At 40.5% G+C, this 19,687-nt stretch overlaps 1 long non-coding RNA gene across 2 annotated transcripts in view; it reads right to left on the bottom strand.

Moving 5' to 3' along the window:
* LOC141583521 (uncharacterized) overlaps nt 1-17,774 on the bottom strand; it is a 221,429-nt gene extending 203,655 nt beyond the window's left edge. For both annotated transcript variants that reach the window (XR_012516154.1, XR_012516155.1), the window contains exons 1-2: nt 17,530-17,774; nt 10,502-10,722 (exon numbers count right to left, since the gene is read on the bottom strand). This is a non-coding gene — a long non-coding RNA (uncharacterized LOC141583521). The remainder of the gene's footprint in view (nt 1-10,501; nt 10,723-17,529) is intronic.
* Nucleotides 17,775-19,687: the final 1,913 nt, after the last annotated feature.

The following is a 19,687-nucleotide window of genomic DNA, read 5'->3' as shown; positions in this document are numbered from 1 at the left end:
TTCTAGATATAGAATCATGTTGTCTGCAAACAGAGACAATTTGACTTCCTCCTTTCCTATTTGAATACCCTTTATTTCTATTTCTTGCCTGATTGCTCTGGCTATAACTTTCAATACTATATTGAATAGGAGTGGTGAGAGAGGGCATCCTTGTCTATTGCCAGATTTCAAAGGGAATGCTTCCAGTTTTTGCCCATTCAGTATGATATTGGCTGTTGGTTTGCTGTAAAAAGCTTTCATTATTTTGAGATATGTTCCATCAATAACTAGTTTATTGAGAGTTTTTAGCATAAAGCGCTGTTGAGTTTTGTCAAAGGCCTTCTCTGCATCAATTGAGATAATCATGTGGGTTTTGACTTTCGTTATCTTTACGTGGTGAATTACATTTATAGACTTGCGTATGTTGAACCAGCCTTGCATCTCTGCGATGAAGCCTACTTGATCATGGTGGATGAAGCTTTTTGATGTGTTGTTGCAGTCAGTTTGCCAGTATTTTATTGAAGATTTTTGCATCTATGTTCGTCATGGATATTGGCCTGAAGTTTTCTTTTCTTGCTGGGTTTCTGCTGGGTTTTGATGTCAGGATGATATTGGTCTCATAAAACGATCTGGGAGGGATTTACTCTTTTTGTATTGTGTGGAATAGTTTCAGAAGGAATGGTACCAGCTCTTCTTTGTATGTCTGGTAGAATTTGGCTCTGAACCTATCTGCACCTGGGCTTTTTTTGGTTGGTAGGCTCTTAATTGCTGCCTTAACTTCAGACCTTGTTATTGGTCTAGTCAGGGTTTTGGCTTCTTCCTGGTTTAGGGCTTGGTAGAATGCAAGTGTCCAGGAATTTATCATTTCTTCCAGGTTTACTAGTTTATGTGCATAGAGTTGTTTGTAATAATCTCTGATGATGGTTTGTATTTCTGTGGAATCTGTGGTGATATCCCCTTTATCATTTTTGATTACATCTATTTGATTATTTTCTCTTTTCATTAATCTGGCTAGTGTTGTATTAAGTTGATCTCTTCGAAAAACCAGCTCCTGGATTTATTGATTTTTTTGAAGGGTTTTTTGTATCTCTATCTCCTTCAATTTTGCTCTGATCTTAGTTATTTCTTGTCTTCTGCTAAGTTTTGAGTTTTTTTTAATCTTGCTAATCTAGCTCTTTCTATTTTGAAGATAGGGTGTCAATTTTAGATCTCTCCTTGCTTCTCATGTGGGCATTTATTGCTATATATTTTCCTCTAGAGACTGCTTTAAATGTGTCCCAGAGATTATGGTATGTTGTGTCTTCATTCTCATTGGTTTCAAAGAGCATCTTTATTTCTGCCTTCATTTCATTGTTTATCCAGTCAACTTTCAAGAACCAGTTGTTCAGTTTCCATGAAGCTGTGCAGTTCTGAGATAGTTTCTGAATTCTGAGTTCTAACTTGATTGCACTGTGGTCTGAGAGACTGTTTGTTATGATTTCTGTTCTTTTGCATTTGCTGAGGAGTGATTTACTTCCAATTATGTGTTCAATTTTAGAGTAGGTGTGATATGCTGCTGAGAAGAATGTATTTTCTGTGGATCTGGGGTGGAGAGTTCTGTAAAGGTCTATTAGGTTTGCTTGTTCCAGTTCTGAGTTCAAGTCCTGGATATCCTTGTTAATTTTCTGTCTGGTTGATCTGTCTAATACTGACAATGGGGTGTTAAAGTCTCCCACTATTATTGTGTGGGAGTCTAAGTCTCTTTGTAAGTCATTAAGAACTTGCCCTATGTATCTGGGTGCTCCTGTATTGGGTGTGTATATATTTAGGAACGTTAGCTCTTCTTGTTGCATTGATCCTTTTGCCATTATGTAATGTCCTTCTTTGTTTGTTTAAAGACTATTTTATCAGAGATGAGAATTGCAATTCCTGCTTTTTTTGTTCTTTTCTCTCCATTTGCTTGGTAAATCTTCCTCCATCCCTTTATTTTGAGCCTTTGTGTATCCTTGCATGTGAGATGGGTTTCCTGGATACAACACACAGATGGGTTTTGGCTTTTTATCTAATTTGCCAGTCTGTGTCTTTTGATTGGGGCATTTAGCCCATATACATTTAGGGTTAATATCTTATGTGTGAGTTTGATCCTGCCATTTTGATGCTAGCTGGCTGTTTTGCCCATTAGTTGATGCAGTTTCTTTATTGTGTTGATGCTCTTTACCATTTGGTATGTTTTTGGAGTGCCTGGTATTGGTTGTTCCTTTCTATGTTTAGTACCTCTTTCAGGAGCTCTTGTAAAGCAGGCCTGGTGGTGATGAAATCTCTGAGTACTTGCTTGACTTTCAGATTGGGCCTCTGAGTGGACATCCAGTTTGTTGATGATGAAGTTATTCCTTTATGTTTCTTAGTTTTCCTTCTAACAGTCTGGGCCCTCTGCTGTAGGACTGCTGAGGTCCACTCCAAGCCCTGCTTGCCTGGGGGTCACCTTCAACAGCTGCAGAACAGTAACGGTTGCTGCCAGTTTCTTCTTCTGCTATCTGTCCCAGAAGGATACCCGCCAGATGTCAGTCTGAGCTCTCCTTTATGAGGTGACTCTTTGGATATACAGGGATCAGAAAGCTGCTTGAGGAGACAATCTGTCCTTTAAAGGAGCTCAAGTGCTAAGCTGTGGCTCCATTTTTCATTCAGAGCTGCTGGGCAGATACGTTTAAGTCTGCTGCAGCAGAACTCATAAAGCCACCCCCTTTTTTTTCCCCAGATGCTCTGTCCTGGGGAGTTATTGCTTTATTTATGAGCTTCTGTTGTGCTGCTGCCTTTTTTCAGGGCTGCCCTGCCCAGTGAGGAGGCAGCCTAGTCACTGTCTGCTTGCAGAGGCTTTGCTGAGCTGCTGTAGACTCTGCTCAGCTGCCGTGTGAACTTCCCTGTAGTCCTGTTCATACGGGTGTAGTTAGAACTGTCTTGGCCATGGCAGCACACCTCTATAATGGCGGACTCTCTCTGTAATGGCGGGCTGCCTCAGCAATGGCAAACTACCTCCGTAGTGGTGGGTTGCCTTGGTAATGGCGGACGCCCCTCCCCCACAGAGCTGGACTGTCCCAGGTTCAGCTGTGCTTGCTGTTAAACTCTCAATCCAGAACCTTTCCAATTGCTGTTTTTTTGTGGGGGTGGGACCAGCCAAGCCTGATCACCTGGCTCCCTGCCTCAGAGCCCCCCTTTTTTTTTTTTTTTAGTTGAACGATCGACTCTGTCTCAGAGGTGTTCCAGTCACCTGTTGAAAAGGCACTGGGATTTCTGTGATTTCCCATGTGGCAACCCACTGTGCCGGCTGAGATTCGTGGTGCCTTTTTGCCTGAGAATCTCCTGGCCTGGCTCCCTGTTTCAGTCCCCTTTTTAATCAGTTGAATGGGTGACTCTGTCTCCCAGGATCTCCAATCACCAGCTAAAATGGCACCAGGATCCATGTATTTTGTATGGAGAACCGCTGCGCCAGGGTGCCTGCAAAACAGCCATGCTGGCAAAAACAGCTGCGCCAGCCAAACAGCTGTGCTGGCTGAAACAGCCGCGCCGGCCAAACCAGCCATGCTGGCGACCCATGGGGCTCCTCCGCCTGGGAATCTTCTGGTCTGTGGGCAATAAAAATCCTTCTGGAAATGTGGCATCCACTCACCCTCCGCGCTTTCACTGGGAGCTGAAATCCTGAGCTGCTCCTAATCAGCCATCTTGGATCCTTCTAAGACACTTTTAATTATGAAAGGAAAAGTACTAGCTTTTCAGTGAAGAAATATTACTTAGCTGAGTGAGCTAACTTAACATCACCAGGAATGAGATACACTAACATCATGAACTCCTTGATATGATGCACTAAGAAGAATACAGTATCCCTTCTGTGATATACTTGACAAAAATGCAGTCTCCTTCTAATCACCAAGAACCATCAGACTAACCCAAATTGAGAGATATTCCATAAAATAACTGACCAGTACCCTTCTTCAAAAGTGTTAAGGTAATTAAAGACAGAAGGGAGATACTGGGGACCTCACAGATTGTAGGAGACTAAGCATAATAACTAAATATAATGTGGGATACTTAACTGGATCCTGCAACAGAAAGAGAGTATTAATAGAACAATTGGTGAAATTCCAATAAATTTTATAATTTAGTGAATAGCACTGTGCCAGTCTTGATTTCTCAGCTTCAATAATTAACAATGCTTATATATGATGTTAATATTAGGGGAAACTGTGAGACAGATATACAGCAAAACTCTGTACTACTTTTGAAACTTTTCTGTATGTCTAAAATTATTTTAAAATAAAACGTTTTTTAAAAATGTGTTATTCCACTATCGTATAGCCTCTGTCATTTCTGGCAAGAAGTGAATGATGACTCAAATAATTTTTCTCTGGATATGTCATTTTTCTCTGGCTGCTTTCCGTATTTCCTCTTGATGTTTGGTTTTCAGCAATTTGCCTATGATGTACCTAGGCATAGCTTTCTTTGTGATTTTTAAGTGTGATTTTGCTGAGACTCTTGAATCTCCACATTTATGCCTTTCAATAGATTTGAGAACCATTCTATCTTTACATAGATTTTTCTGTCTCAGTCTCTATCTTCTTTTCTGGGAATTACAGTTACATGGATGATACAGTGTTTGTTGACCCCTTGGTATCTGAGACTGTGTTTATTTTTTTTTCAAACTTTTTTCTCTCTTTTCTTCATATTTTATTATCTCTGTTGCTATCTAGTGACATTCACTAACTCTTCATTTTGTCATTTTAAATTGTTTCAGTTACGTCCATTAAGTAAATTTTAAATTTCAGATATTGTATTTTTTATTTCTAGAATTTTCATAAGTTCTTTTTTATAGTACCTATCTGCTGAGATTCTTTTCTTAATCTATTTCAAGCATATTTTTCCTCATTCTGCATACACGTAATAGCCTAAAAATTTAAAATCCATGTATGCTAAGTCCAAAGACTATTCCTAAATCCTCAGGGCTGGTCTTAGTTTATTATTTCTCTTAAGGCTGGGGCACATTTTCTTGATTCTTCCTATGTCAAGTAATTTTGGATTGAATCATGGACCTTGTTAATTCTATGCTGTAGAGATATCTTTATATTTTATATTTCTCCAAATAATGTCAGTGTTTTTGTTTAGCAGTCAACTAATTTGATTTGGTTCCACCTCTAAAGTCTCTCTTGGGCAACAGTTAAAATCTCGCTTCTCATCTTTTGGGCTTCACTGAGCTACTTGGAGTCTGACTCAGGCAAGCATGGTGCAGGAGTTTACAGACAGAATCTAGGGCTCTGACCCTCTTTTTTCCAGAATACCACTCTCACTTTACAATCACTGTGAGGTTCCTGATCTCTGTCCTCTCGCTCTTCAAGGCTGAAAGAATACAGTTTCTTAACAGAGTTTTGGTCACTTCATACAGAATCAACTTTGGTCTACCCCCAGACCATCAAAATGGAGATCTCCTGCTTATTGGTAACCTCCTGCAGGTTTCAACTCCCCTCAGTTGTTTTCTTTCTTGTGAAGGGGAGATAGTAGTACCTTAAGTTGTTATGAGAGAACTAAATGAATGATTATCTGTAAAGCCCTTAGTATAAATATCCCTAAAGAATAGCTGTATACTATATACATACATACAGATAAATATATGTAAAACATATATATATAACATATATATAATATATATAACATATATATTATATATATAAACATATATATATTATATATATACTATAAGGCACATAGTATAAATACACAAGCCTAATAGGATTCAAAATTTAATTTCTTTCAAAAACACAAAAGCTATGGAAAACAGCTTTTTAAAAACCTTCTTTTTCCTCTATAGCACCTAGATAGTACATGACTCATACACAGCAGTGCCTAAAAATTGTTTATGAATAAAATGGAGGAGAATGCACAGCCCACAGTGTGTTACGTATGTGTTAGTTTCCCGTTACTGCTATAACAAGTTTCCACAAACATAGTGGCTTAAAACAACACAGATGCATTATCTTAGAGTTCTGCAGGCCTGAAGTCCAAAATGGATGGCAGGGCTGTGTTCCTTCTGAAGGCTCTAGGAAAAAAGCCCTTTCCTTGCTTTTTCCAGCTTCTAGAAGTTGGCTGCATTTTTTGGCACATGGTCCTACATCAGTTTGCCCTCTCCTTCTGCTGTCCCAGCTCCCTCTCTGACTCACACTCCTGCCTCCCTCTTGTGAGGACCCCTGTGGTTACATTGGGCTTACCAGATAATACAGGATAACCCCCGGCTCTCAAGATATTTAATTTAATCAAATCTGCAAACACCCTGTTGGCATGTAAGGTAACATGTTCACAGGTTTCTGGGCTTAGCATGTGGACACCTTAGTGGGAGGCCATTATCTACCTACTGCAATATAATAACAATTTACTGCTATCTTCCTTACTACTGAGCTGACAATAGCCAAAGACATTGGCTTTTAGATGAATGTAAGCATTCACTTAGATTTTACCTGTAACATGATTAACATAGTTCTAACTCCTAACGAATGGCATTTTAAACCTCTACACAGCTTCATATCAAATTCTGAACTGCAAAACAACATGCAATCATGTCTTAGAGTCATCATTTCAGATAACATTCTTGCCAGTAACCCAGATTTCACTCTTGATTGAATAGTTTTCAAAAGAATTTTTACTGTCCTGCAATTGTTAGGAAAATAAAGCAAGAATCCTTTGGCCATTATCTCTTCAACATTTTTTTTAAAGGTACTGGCTAGCCCATTTTTTTCAGGTAATTTTTTTTCAGCATACATCTTGAGGTTAGGCAATTACTCCAATAATTACTATTATCTGTTCTTCACTGGTCTATTCCTGTATTTCTATGTTACCTTCTTCCTTTCACATATGTATCCCCTTCCCTCTCCCACACCCCCAGCTTCCAGAACTTTCAGAAAAAGTGGGAAGGTAATAGCCGAAGGATTCTTATTTTATTTTTCCAACACTTGCAGGCTAGACTTTTTCTTCCCCTCAAAAAAGTGTGGCAAATCAATTAGAACGCCTCTCAGGAAAAAAAAAAAAATTTAATGAATAGGTGGTCAGTTTATTCAGCAACAAATATTATGTTATATTGTACAGTATATGAGGGTAGATCATATGATGATATTTATTACATAAAAATTGTATATAATCTATATGCCTGGCTAGATTTTGAGACCTTTTGGGACAGGGATTTTGTATTACTTTTTCAAAAGCAGTGTCTAACATTTACAGTATTTGCTCAATAAATGTTTGATGAATGAATTGTAGTGTATTCAAGCTAAAAGAGTCCTTGGAGATCACCTCATCTAAACCTTTCATTTTAAATGTGAAGAATCAGAAACCTAGAGATTCTATGCACTCTGCCCATGTTCACTGGCAGAGCTAGGACCCATTTATCTCATATCCCGTATCAAATGAGATGCTCTTTTTAAACCAACCTATCTTCTTTCCCAAACCAAATGAGACTTTCTTTGTAACCAACTTATCAGAAGTCACACATCTAAACAAGTATTATTTGCTCCAACAAAGTTTCTTGGGAGTTTCTATACTAGTCAAATACGACTGTCATTTTAAAGAATGCATGGAGCTTCATTTTAAGAATTCCTTTCATACCCTGTGGCATTTTCTTTAGAATTTCTTTAATTGTGGCTGATAATATCCATCCTTTGAAAATGGATTTGATTTTGAGAAACAGAAGTTGCTTGGAGTACATTTTGATGAATAAAAGGTGAATTTAGGTGGCCTACCTATACAATTCTGGCTTTAGTCAAAAAAAAAAAAAAAAAAAGGTGAGACTGTCCATTACTTTATGACAAGTTTCCACACATGATTTGGCAACCAGCTTGGGAGACAATTCCAGAGCAGGACATGTGTGGGCATTTTGAGCAATGGCACTATTGCTGAAATAAATTCACGGAGTCCTAAGGCAACTAGAGAAACAACAATCTTTGGGAATGTATATGTAGCTCACATGTCAGAAATGTCTGTGTTGCAAAACACTCATGTGAATTTCAAGTGCCTTGAGATTCTATGAAGAAACCTAGAAGACTTTTAGCCCTACAGTAGCTCCTTATTCATAAACCAGCCACAAGATGAACATAGTGTTATTAAAATAGTGAGGGAAAGATTTCTGGATAAAATGGAAGAAAGTTAGTAACCTGACACATCCTTATTCTTGGAATACTTAGTAATAACATGAGAACAGAAGACTACAAATTGGTAGAAATTGTGCACTTCCACCAACCATCCAGTCCAGGAACTGAGATGATTCTAAAAGTAATCATGTGCACAATGAGAGGATCCAGGAGGAAAACTTTTGCCACTCTCCATCAACAAACCCCAGATCGAAAGACACCTTTTCTCCTAAGAGATAATAAACAAATAAACAAGAACCAATAGGGGCCCTCAATGAAAGCTTGCAACCCAAACATAGAGAAAATAATGCTCTAACTAAATGTGTCCAGGGTCTGCCTTCAATGACCCTAAGTTAAGCTGGGAAAGCAGGAACTGAGCATTTGGAATTACTGCCTTGGTTTTGTATAGGTATACAAAAATTGACACATCAGTCTCATGACTTTATATTCACACCTGGCTTATTTTGAGAAACTCCACAGGGTTTCCCCTCACAATCCAATTTAAAGACTTTTCAGTTGCATAATTATACTCTTGTGGCAAATTACCATCTTGAGCAAGGGCACACAAAGAAGGATGGTTGAGCATGCACTTCCTAGGAAAATACCATTTTTCTGTAATAGAAATATTTTCTGAAGTAAACATTCATTTGAGGAAATAGAAACACGTGAATATGTGGCCAGAAAGTAATTATCCAAGGATTCAACAAACACCTGAGCCTAGAAAGCCTTTCGCTAGCCTCCTCTGCCTCCAGAATTACACGGAACCAGAAGCCTCACCCGATTCTACTGCATCTGTGCTACTCTCTCCTCAGGCTGAGCCCTCGTGCCACTTGGCTGTTGCATTTCCAGGAGAGTGGGAGACATGGGCAAATACACTGGTGGATGAGTTGTCCCACCACAACGGCACAGCTACTTGCCTCACTGCAACAGCTGAGCTCCTTAAAACGTTTGTCCCTTGACTTTTTGGAGCACACTTTGTTAAAGAAGTGCTAAACCCTGACATGCACTCCTGAGTGTAGTTATTCACAGAATCCAACATAAGGGGGTTTCAAATATTGTCTCCCCACAAGCACCTCCAGACTACATTGTCCTCAGTTAACAGTCAAAAGCTGATCCTTCTATGTGCCAGTCCTACCAACTACGCCTGGGATAAAGGGCCCAGCTGTGCTCTTTTCTGTCTCTCATATCTTCAAAAGTAATAAAGCCTCTGCAATTGGAATTTAGCTGTCAATTCTGCTGATGAGGCAGCAAGAAAATTAGAAGTCACTTCCCACCCTATAGCTGTGCTGGACTCAACAACACTAACTGGAGCAAAAAGTTATGGCTGCGCAGTGAAGTCAGCAGCCAGGACCAAGACTCTGGGAGACAATATATTGACTGAGAAAGAGGTATTTTAAAATAGTGATTTTGCTGCCAAGAACTCCAGTTTTAAAGGGGGATTCTCTCATAATTGGAGGTTGTTTAAAATTTGATATGCTCTGTTAAAACAAACAATTTGGAAATGCATAAAGCAGGCTCCCTGGAGGCCAATATAACCCAGAAAATATAATAATGCAAAGCCTAGGCAGCTGAGTTTTCATTTGTGCCTAGCTTCAGAAAGCAAAACCCCTAAGGGGTCTGAACCCAAGGCTCATTTGTTCTTAATAAGCTCAGTTCCAGGGGCCCTGTCAGCCTCCAGCTAATGATAACACTGCCAGCAGCTGGGATAGCCAAATTCCAATGAAGAGTGAGAACTAGAGATAAGAAATAAGTGTGGATTCATGTCAGCATTTGTTAATATCCGGAGCCCATGTATTATTATTATTATTATTTGAGACGGACTCTCGCTCTGTAGCCCAGGCTGGAGTGCAGTGGCACAATCTTGGCTCACTGCAACCTCCGTCTCCCAGGTCCGGATTCAAGCAATTTTCTGGTTCAAGCAATTATCCTGCCTCAACCTCTCAAGTAGCTAGGATTATAGATATGCACCACCATGCCCAGCTAATTTTTATATTTTTAGTAGAAAAAGGGTTTCACCATGTTGGCCAGGCTGGTCTTGAACTCCTGACTTCATGATCCACCTGTCTCAGCCTCCCAAAGTGCTAGGATTACAGGCGTTAGCCACCATACGCAGTCCTTATATTTTTAAAAATTCATTCAGCATGGATTCTCTAGCTCTCTAACACAGGGCATTTCTTGGTTCTAATCAAGATGGCACTAGAGACAGGTAGTAATAGGCAGCTCCTCAAATCTTTCCCTGCACTCCATCCACTGATCTGGTACCATTGCTCTCACAGAAGCTGCTTCTGGTCCACCGTACACAGAGGGGACTTGACAACAGCATGCCCCAGTACTATCTCCTGGTCATGAGAGTTTTCAACACAGACAGTAAATCATGTACTCACATTTCCCTTCTTTCCCAAGGATTTAGGTGTTTCTTCCCTGAGGAATCCTGGGCTACTGGACCCCATGTCCTCGTGAAGAATCTGGGGCAGGCAGCTTCACTGCACCTGTGGTCTGCTTGGTCTTGTAAAGCAACCATCCTCACACAGGCCTTCTCAAATCACCTTCTCTGGATTCCGATAGTAATTCAAGGGATCCTCCCTATTGTCTTGGTCAGCCCCATCTGTAACAAAAGCAATGCATTTTCAGAATGATGGCAGCAGTACAGATGGTGCAAAGGAAACACTGGTTTCTGCTTTAGGTTGGCCTGGGTTGTGTTTCCCCAACAGGACATGAGAAAGAACTTCCTGGTTAAGGAGACATCAAAAGCAGACAAAGGGGCATTCTTTATGGAGATAGCAGTGTAGCCACACTAAATCTTACTATATCTAGGAGGCTTTTCTGATTTCTGGTTCCCACCTATTTTTAGTTTAGTTCAAGAACAGCCTTATAGCTTCAAGAAGTTCTAGGGTTTCACTTTCCAGGGAACTAAGGATTATGTAGCTTTCCAGGGCACTCACCACAGAACCGCATCTGGAACCGGACTGATAATTGGACCTAACTGTCCCCAGCAATAGGGTCACCTTGTTCTGCAGCCTAATCCCAGGGGTGTTCAATCCAATTCAAGCATCCGATATGCTCAGATGTTTAAGCTGGAGTCTATCATCACAGTGCAGTAGACAACACAGAATGGTCAATGGAGTTCTCCTGGCTGGCATGGTCAATGGAGTTCTCCTGGCTGGCATGGTCATGTTAGTTTCATGAGGGGTCCTTCTCTGTGCTAGGAGAGAGGGCAGTTTGGACTGATTGTTGGTCAGACGAATGAATCAGGTATCAGTTGGCTTCCCAGGGAAGAATGCTTATCTGCTGCAGCCCCAAGATCTTTTTCAGGATTGAATTATCTTTCCCTAAAATTGCCTTATCAGAAGAGACTTAATTTCTTCTGACTGTACTATTCCTGTCATGGTATAGCAAAGTATAGCACATATATTTTGCATTTCAGAAATGTTGATAACCCAAGGTTCCATTTGTTGCATCAAAATGGTGTTAAAGTTAGATAAACATCTTCATTTACCTTCATGTAGTCATCTTCCAAGATAAGCATATTAGCTTTAAAAAAAAAGAAAAGAAAAAACTCCCTGTACATTCCTTGACCTTGTTATTAAACAAATAACAACTATAATTTATTGAGCACATATCATGTACAACGCATGGCTGGCGTAAGCAGAGCAGGGAGGAGAGATCAAGAAAACATGAAGGAAATGACAGAGGCAGAAACAAAGTATGTGATAAGAAATAACATTTAACTATATGTATTCTTTTACAGTAGCATGTAACAGAAACACAACAATTGCAGCTTGAACAAGTATAAACCTCACAAGACTTTAGTCAGAAACTAACAAGCTTTAAGAACTCATCTTTATCTTCCCATATTCATTACCTATAATCTATATACTCATAAGTACATACATGCACACACAAATGCACAACAGTGTGCATTGTACATACTCGGTCTCTGCAAGCTCCTAAGATGCCTTTGTGCAAATTAAAGTCACCTCCTCTGGAGAGTCAAATAACAGAGTCTCCCTCTGCCTGAGACAAGACTTGACAAGGGAGCTTGGGCTAAAGCAAGGCTTGACAAGGGAGCTGGCCCCGTTGGCCCTGTCCACCCTGCACCACCATGTGTGATTTAGTGGTCTTGGTTGAGTTTCCCATCCCTTAGGATTGCTAAGGGACTCTATTAGCCTTAGCCCCTTGGAACCTTTTTTTCTTCTACACACTAGACCACTGCCATCTTAAGCTCCCTCAGGCCAGCATCTTCAATAGTGTCTAGCCAAAACGCCTTTTGTGGGTCATGTATTAATTCATATCAAGAGAAATGTGCTTCCAATTTAAATCACATCTAACAGCCCCTATGCAACCTCTCCGTAATTCCCACTAAAATACGTATACTAGAATTCCCAGTGATAATGAAAACAATGACAGAAAAAAAATTGTCAGAGTATGGGAGGAATTTTTACTAACTATGGAAAGCTCGACTGAGAAAATGAAACTATTTTATGCTTCATTTCTCTCTTCCTGGCAACCAAAACCACTTGAAAAAAATAATAACTTTTTCCACCTCTACCTCCCTGCATCCCGATTCCAGGTACCCATGTACCAACCAGGAACATGAACAGCCAGCCTTGCACTGGGGTAGCCTTTCTTTCCCCATTTTTCCCACAGGCACAAAGGAGGCTTAATATGTTGGTGACTCTTCAAATAAAAATGTTTTTAAGACTAGTCAACTGCAGTGGTGAGAAGGGGGAAAGATTAGAACAAGGAATTTGATCTGTAATGGACTGAGCAATCAATAGAGATAATTCACTACCTCAAACAAATATTTGTTAAGTATCTGTCTCATTTAGATGAGGAAGACAGAAAAATACTGATATTCTATTTTAAAATTATACATTTCATTCTTAATATTCAAAATAATCTATTAGATGTACCGAATTAACATTTTAACTTATTGAAAATGCCTACCTATTCAGAGTTTTTAATCACTTGTAAATGTATTAGTTATTCATATTCATTAAGAATAAAGATAACAGTCTTAGTTAAATTTTGTTTACATTCCCTTTTCTCATTTTTATGCCAGAAAAAAAAGTTTCCCACTTAAAACTTTTTTAATTTTAATTTTTAATTTTCCAAACCAGATATACTTTCTTGGCAGGTATATTTAAAACTTATACTAAAACTCAATTCTTTGGTTCTTTTTTTTTTTTTTGAGACAGTCTCGCTCTGTCGCCCAGGCTGGAGTGCAGTGGTGCAGTGCCATCTCAGCGCACAGCAACCTCCACCTCCCGGGTTCAAGCAATTCTCCTGCCTCAGTCTTCTGAGTAGCTGGGATTACAGATGTGCACCACCACGTCCAGCTAAGTTTTTTTTTGTATTTTTAGTACTATGCCATACATCATTTAGTTTCCAGATTTTAAAAAATTGATTCAAACTACTAATCCAGGTGACAGTTATCTATCGGGTTCTAGGACTGGAGTATGCTACTGCCATAGTCTCAGCACTTCAGGAGGCTGCGTCAGGCAGATCACTTGAGCCTAGTAGTTTGAGACCAGCCTGGACAACATAAGGAAACTTATCTCTACACAAAATACAAAATAAGCCAGGCCTGGTAGCATACCTGCTTCTAGTCCCAGCTACTCAGAAGGCCGAGGTGGGAGGAATTTACAATGGATTGTATTGTACAAATTGGTCTCTGATTCCAGCTCAACAGTAAATGAAACAGCAACATGGAGATAACCATCTCTAAATGCATGATGACCTTGTCAAAGAGAAAAATATGTCACCCACAGATCTAGTGCTCACCCTTCCTAAAAAGACTGAAGTTAAATCCACCATGTCCAGCATCTCTGTTTTTACCAGTTAAGGCACAATGTCTAAATCTAGACCATCCTTTGTGCTCTTTATTCCCACCCGGCCCAGCTTTGCCTCTCAACTGGATAAACCTCAGTGGCTTTTAAACAAGCTTAGATATCTCCCAATTTAATACCCTTCCTTCACCCACATTTTCATCTGGCCATTTACTTGTCCTTTCATTCATAGCAAAAATGCTTAAGTTCTCTATTCTTACTTCTATTTCTGCCTGCCACTTACTCCTCACCACACTCTAATCTGAATTTTGCATATACTACTTTATGAAAACAGCTCTTATTAAGATTGCTAATGAGGTTGGGTGTAGTGGCTCATGCCCATAATTCCAGCACTTTAGGAGGCTGTAGTAGGAGGATCACTTGACCCCAGGAGTTTGACACCAACCTGGACAACACAGTGGAACCCCATCCATTAGAAAAAAAAAAAAGATTGCTAATGATTCCTCATATCACTAATCTCCACCCCCAAACACTTCGGATTTTAATCTCTCAGAACAACTTAATACTCTGGATCAGTGTCTCCTCGAAACCCTCTTTCCTTGGTTTTCATAACCCAGCACCCCTCTACTTCTCTGACAGCTTCTCCAATATATCTTTTTCAGTATTCTCCTCCAGCAGGCCATTGAATGTCGAAGGTCTTCAAGGTTGGGTTAGAGGTCATCTTCTCCTCTTTGTACTCACTCTCCAGCAATGTCATCCAGACCCAGGGATTTATTTATCACCTTTCTACCACTGATTCACAGAATCAAATCTCTAGTTTGGACCTCTCCTTGGGTCTGGATCTGTAGAATCTCTGTCTATTTGACATCTCCACTTAAACATTTTAAGTGGTTGTTGAGTTCAACCCATGCAAAAAGAAATTTTGATACTCTCTCCAAACCTAGTTCTCTTCTTGTGGCATCTCCATAGATACCATCATCATCACTTACTCCAGTCAGTTTATCCAGAAACTAGTAGTTATTTTTGACACATTCCTCTCCCTCACTCCTCCCCATATCCAATTGATTATAGAGTCCTGTATATGTCATCTCCCAAAAGTCTCTCAAATATACCTCCGTACATCTCCTCGGCCACTCTCACTCTAGTCCAGGCGTCCCCAAACTTTTTACACAGGGGGCCAGTTCGCTGTCCCTCAGACCGTTGGAGGGCCGCCACATACTATGCTCCTCTCACTGACCACCAATGAAAGAGGTGCCCCTTCGAAGTGTGGCGGGGGGCCGGATAAATGGCCTCAGGGGGCCACATGAGGCCCGCGGGCCATAGTTTGGGGGCACCTGCTCTAGTCCTAGCAACTTTCATCTCTCTCTAAGCCTGTGACCTTTGAGTCCTCCTTGGTCTTTCTACTCTCACTCTTGCTCCTCTGCATTCAGTTCTCCACATGATATCCACAGTGACCTCCTTGTAATACAAATCTGATGTCACTTCTTGTTGAGAAATATTAAGTTTATGAATATTGATGAATGCTGAATGTATGACAGGATATATTGTTTGCTAGGAAGAACAATGGCAAGGAAGAACAATGGCACTTTGGGGCATTCCAAAGTGGCAGGACAATGTATAAATATCACACACCAGTTAAAATAATTCTTTGAGATATCTGACCCTGCCTCTGTAGCTCCTTCGTGGAGAATACCTTTTAGTTTGTCTGTAATCAGTGTTAAGTGAGTAACAGCTGCCTACTTGGTATATTTTTGTGTTATGAGAAAATACAGAACACCTGTTTGTTAATAATAGTCACCTGTTCAGAGAGAATAACTACGTAGATCAGAATCTGCTTGAGGCCTTCAGCCTGGGATGCTATCAGCCCCTAAGGCTCTCAGCTCAATAGGTTGCTGGTCCCCTGAATAGGCCCACTTTGCTGTTCTATCTGGGTGTCTGCCTCTTATTTCCTTCAGCGCTGCCTGGGTGGGAGTCTCCCAGCTGAGCTGGTACTCGGTAACATCCACATTGACACCTTTCAATTGATTCCAGTGGCTCTTAGGATAAAACCAAATTCTTAGCTTGGCTTCCAAGCCTTTCCATAGTTTGGTTCCTACCTACCCCTCCAGCTCCATTCTGCTCTCCAGACACAGCAACCTTTTCTCAGTCCCTCCTAGGTGTCTTGCTTATAGCTCCCACAGTAAGAATTTACACTCGCAGCTCCCTCTCCCTGAAGGGTCCTTCTCCTGTTTCACACAGTGATTTCTGCAGAGGCTCCCCTCTGACCTCTTCACCAGGACCTTTCTCCTGTTACCTGCTCTCATAAGCAACATGTGTCTCCTTTTCAGACCACTTACCATAGGGGCTTGTTTTGGTTTTGTATTGGGTGAGACAGGGTCTCACTTTGTCACCCATGCTGAAGTGCAGTGGTGTAATCACAGCTCACTGTAACCTTGAACTCCTAGGCTCAAGCAGTCCTTCCACCTCAGCCTTCCATGCAGCTGGGGGAAAGCCATCACACCTGACCCAAAAACCTTTTTCAAGAAAAAAGTGCACATTTACCACCTTTCCTAATTCTGCTGCATCTGCTGCTGTTGTCATCTAACCAGTTGCCAACTGGGAAGTGGAAAAGGAAAAGAAAATTTCTCCTTCCCTCCATTACTTCCTATTGCACATCCTTTCTTCGTTGCTTTCTCTCGTTTCCCTTTTTCATTTACTTTTGGACTTAGATCTTACCTCTCTTGGAAGGCCTAATTAGAGGGAAGCTTTGGGAATGGCATGGTGTTGGAAACCTGGGTCCGTGGAGGGAATTCATGTTACATCAAACATTTTTGTGGTGGATCACATGGCAGGAGTGAGGCGCAGGGTGAAATCCTGGAGGCCCTGCATCGACAATGATGCCACTTATTGTTGCCAGCACCAGGCAGGCTCAAATCTCCTCTTTAGAGAAGTATCAGGAGTAGCAGCTGGTTGGTTGAGAGCTGCTATTTTAAAGGTTAAAGCAAGAAATGATATATATCATGTTATTCAATGTAAAATGTACATATGTCTTGAAAACAAGGCTTCATTTTTCCTCCTTTTCTCTCCATCTTATCCATACATAAGTAATAATACAGTTGCCAATGCAAATGCCATAAAAGCATGAAGATGAAAATGGAGCAAGTGGCTGGGGTTAGCTGGGAAGAAGACGTAGCCAAGGGAAAGAGAGGAATGCAGGCATCGGTCATTAATCGTGGCCAAATAAAGCTGTTATTTAACAGGAAGGATACCATCAGGCATCCATTGAGAGCTTCAAGGAGTTCGGTTCCCTCTGTGATTACTAAAGCCAGCTTTGATCATTTAAAAATCACATTTTGTTTTTCCAGAGGAGTTTGGTCTTTATTCCTTAAGCAAACATTGATTTATCTCCTCCTTTCTGGGCAGAGGCTCCTGTCATATAACCACTCTGGCAAAACAACTCTTTCTGTGCTCCAAAGTCTCAGTAGCCTGCTTGCAGGAAGAGAATATTTTAGTCTCTTGGAGCTGCCAACAGGCAAATACAAGGTAAAGAAAAGACTGCCACCCCCACCCCCTAGGTTTGGAACCATCAGAAACCTGAGCTCAAACTTTATAAATACAAGCAGCAGCAGGGGTGTCATACTCACAAAAACCACTGGATGCTACAGCCTTCGGAAGTTCTTGTTTGGATGACCTCAGTCCATAAATACCATCAAGGTCAAAACCCAGACTTTGAAGGGATGGTGGAATCAAAAGGTCTTTTATTTGGAACTGCTGCAGGCAGGCTCCTCACATGTGGGAGACCAAGAATCGAGGCCTTGAGATCTCAGATCTAGGAAATCCTGAGAGAAAACAAAAAGAAAGCCAGACTGAGGAGGGGGTGTTCCCTTAGCCGAATCTGGAGGGTTGCAGCTGACATCTCTGCTCCTCCGAGCAGGGCTCCTGGAGAATGGCAGATGTGAGCAGCTTGGAGAACCACTGACCAGGTGTGGTCTGGAGACTGAGTAGATACCTGCGGGTAGAAGCTAATATAATTTCCAGAGAGCCACAGTCCTCCCCTGGAAGTTGGACAGCATCTCAATCATAGATTGCTTTTCATGTATCTTAAAGATACTTGTTTCTGGCTTTTGCTTTATATTTGGCAGCAAAGGCAAGTTTAATTAGGATTAAAGGAAAGGTCCCCACTTCCTCTTGCAAACACCCTCAGCCTGAAATGAGTAAAGGCAAGAATGAGAGACTTTACCCACACCCTCCAGGTGTTTCTGCTGTAGGAAACAGTGATCCAGGTAAATCTCTTTACTATCAGAGTTCAACAGCGCACATCATTCAAAAGCTCTGTGGCCTTTCCCTTTCTGGTGAAAAGAGCTCCACCCATATACTAGGCACTGTGATGGGCTCCAAGGTGCAAAAATTGTTTTGTTTTTGCCTTCACTAAACTAGTGACAAATAGACACATCCAAATTATGACCTAACATGATGGGATTAGAACTATGGCAGGGGCATTACAAAGTGCTATGGAAATACAAAGCAAGGCTGAGTCAGTTCTCACGGGAGGGGTGGTGTCAGGCAGGCTAACAGGAAGAGCCTCTCATGAACTCTCTATTGAATTAATTAGGATTTGAGCTGGATCTTGACGTATAATTAAGAATGCTTCTGCTCAAGAAGGGAACGGCATCCCTAGAAGAAAAACTTGAGCAAAAAACAACAGCCAACATTTAAGATGGTGTTTCCCAAATTAGATTTCTTATGCTCAGGAACCGACTGAGTGGGTCAAGGTAAACTGGAAGCCACAGAATAAGGATGGAGCATCTTTCAGGGATTTTAATTTTGCTTAACTATTTGAGTAAAATAAGCTATATAAAAAGTAATTAAAGGCATTTCAAAAATTAAAATAGAATGAATGTTATAAAATAGAAGACAAAATTGACATGAACTTTTTTTTGTTTTAGTTTTTTTTTTTTTTTTTTTTTTTTTTTTTTTTTTTTAAGACAGGGTCTAATTCTGTCACCCAGGCTGCAGTGCAGTGAGTGGCACATCATATTTCACTGTAACCTCAAACTCTTGGGCTCAAGCAAACTTTCTTCCTCAGCTTGCTGAATAGCTGGGACTATAAACTTCTGCCACCATGCCTGGCAATTTTCTTTAAATGTTTTTGTAGAGAAGGGGTTGCCCAGGTTGATCTCAAACTCTGGGGCTCAAGTGATCCTCCCACCTTGGCATCCCAAAGTGCTGGTATTGCAGGCACGAGCCACTGTGTGTAGATTACATTATCAGATCTCTGTTTTCCAGTTTGCTCTAAGCTCAGTGAAATTCATTTCTCCTCATTATTGTGTCCCCTGTACAATGATGCATGGTTGGCATTCAAAAATTATTAAAGAAATTTATTAAGTGCCAGAAGGCAATAAAACAATGTCTGTAAAATCATGAAGGAAAAATGTTATGACCCACAAGATTAAGTTTTAATTTTACTGGTAATGTTTCACTCCCTCCTTGATTAGAAAAATTTAAATACTACAGGTAACATTAATGGGATGTCTGACCACTGCCCACTCCCAACACCACACACACACACACACACACACACACACACACACGTGTACACACTGAAATACCTTTATTAAGAGAGATAACTACTGTTGAAAATTTAGTATGTATCTTTTCAGAATTTTCTGTGTACCTTTGCATATGTACACATGTAACTAGAAAAAAATACGTAATACTAGTTTGTGAGAATGAGTGCATAGGATCCATGAGAATTTTCTACTTGGATAAGTTGCCTTTCATTTGGGAAAGCAACAAAGACAT

This window comes from Saimiri boliviensis, chromosome 2 (assembly GCF_048565385.1).
Source record: "Saimiri boliviensis isolate mSaiBol1 chromosome 2, mSaiBol1.pri, whole genome shotgun sequence".
NCBI classification, from domain to species: Eukaryota; Metazoa; Chordata; class Mammalia; order Primates; family Cebidae; genus Saimiri; species Saimiri boliviensis.
This window is presented reverse-complemented; position numbering and strand designations above follow the sequence as displayed.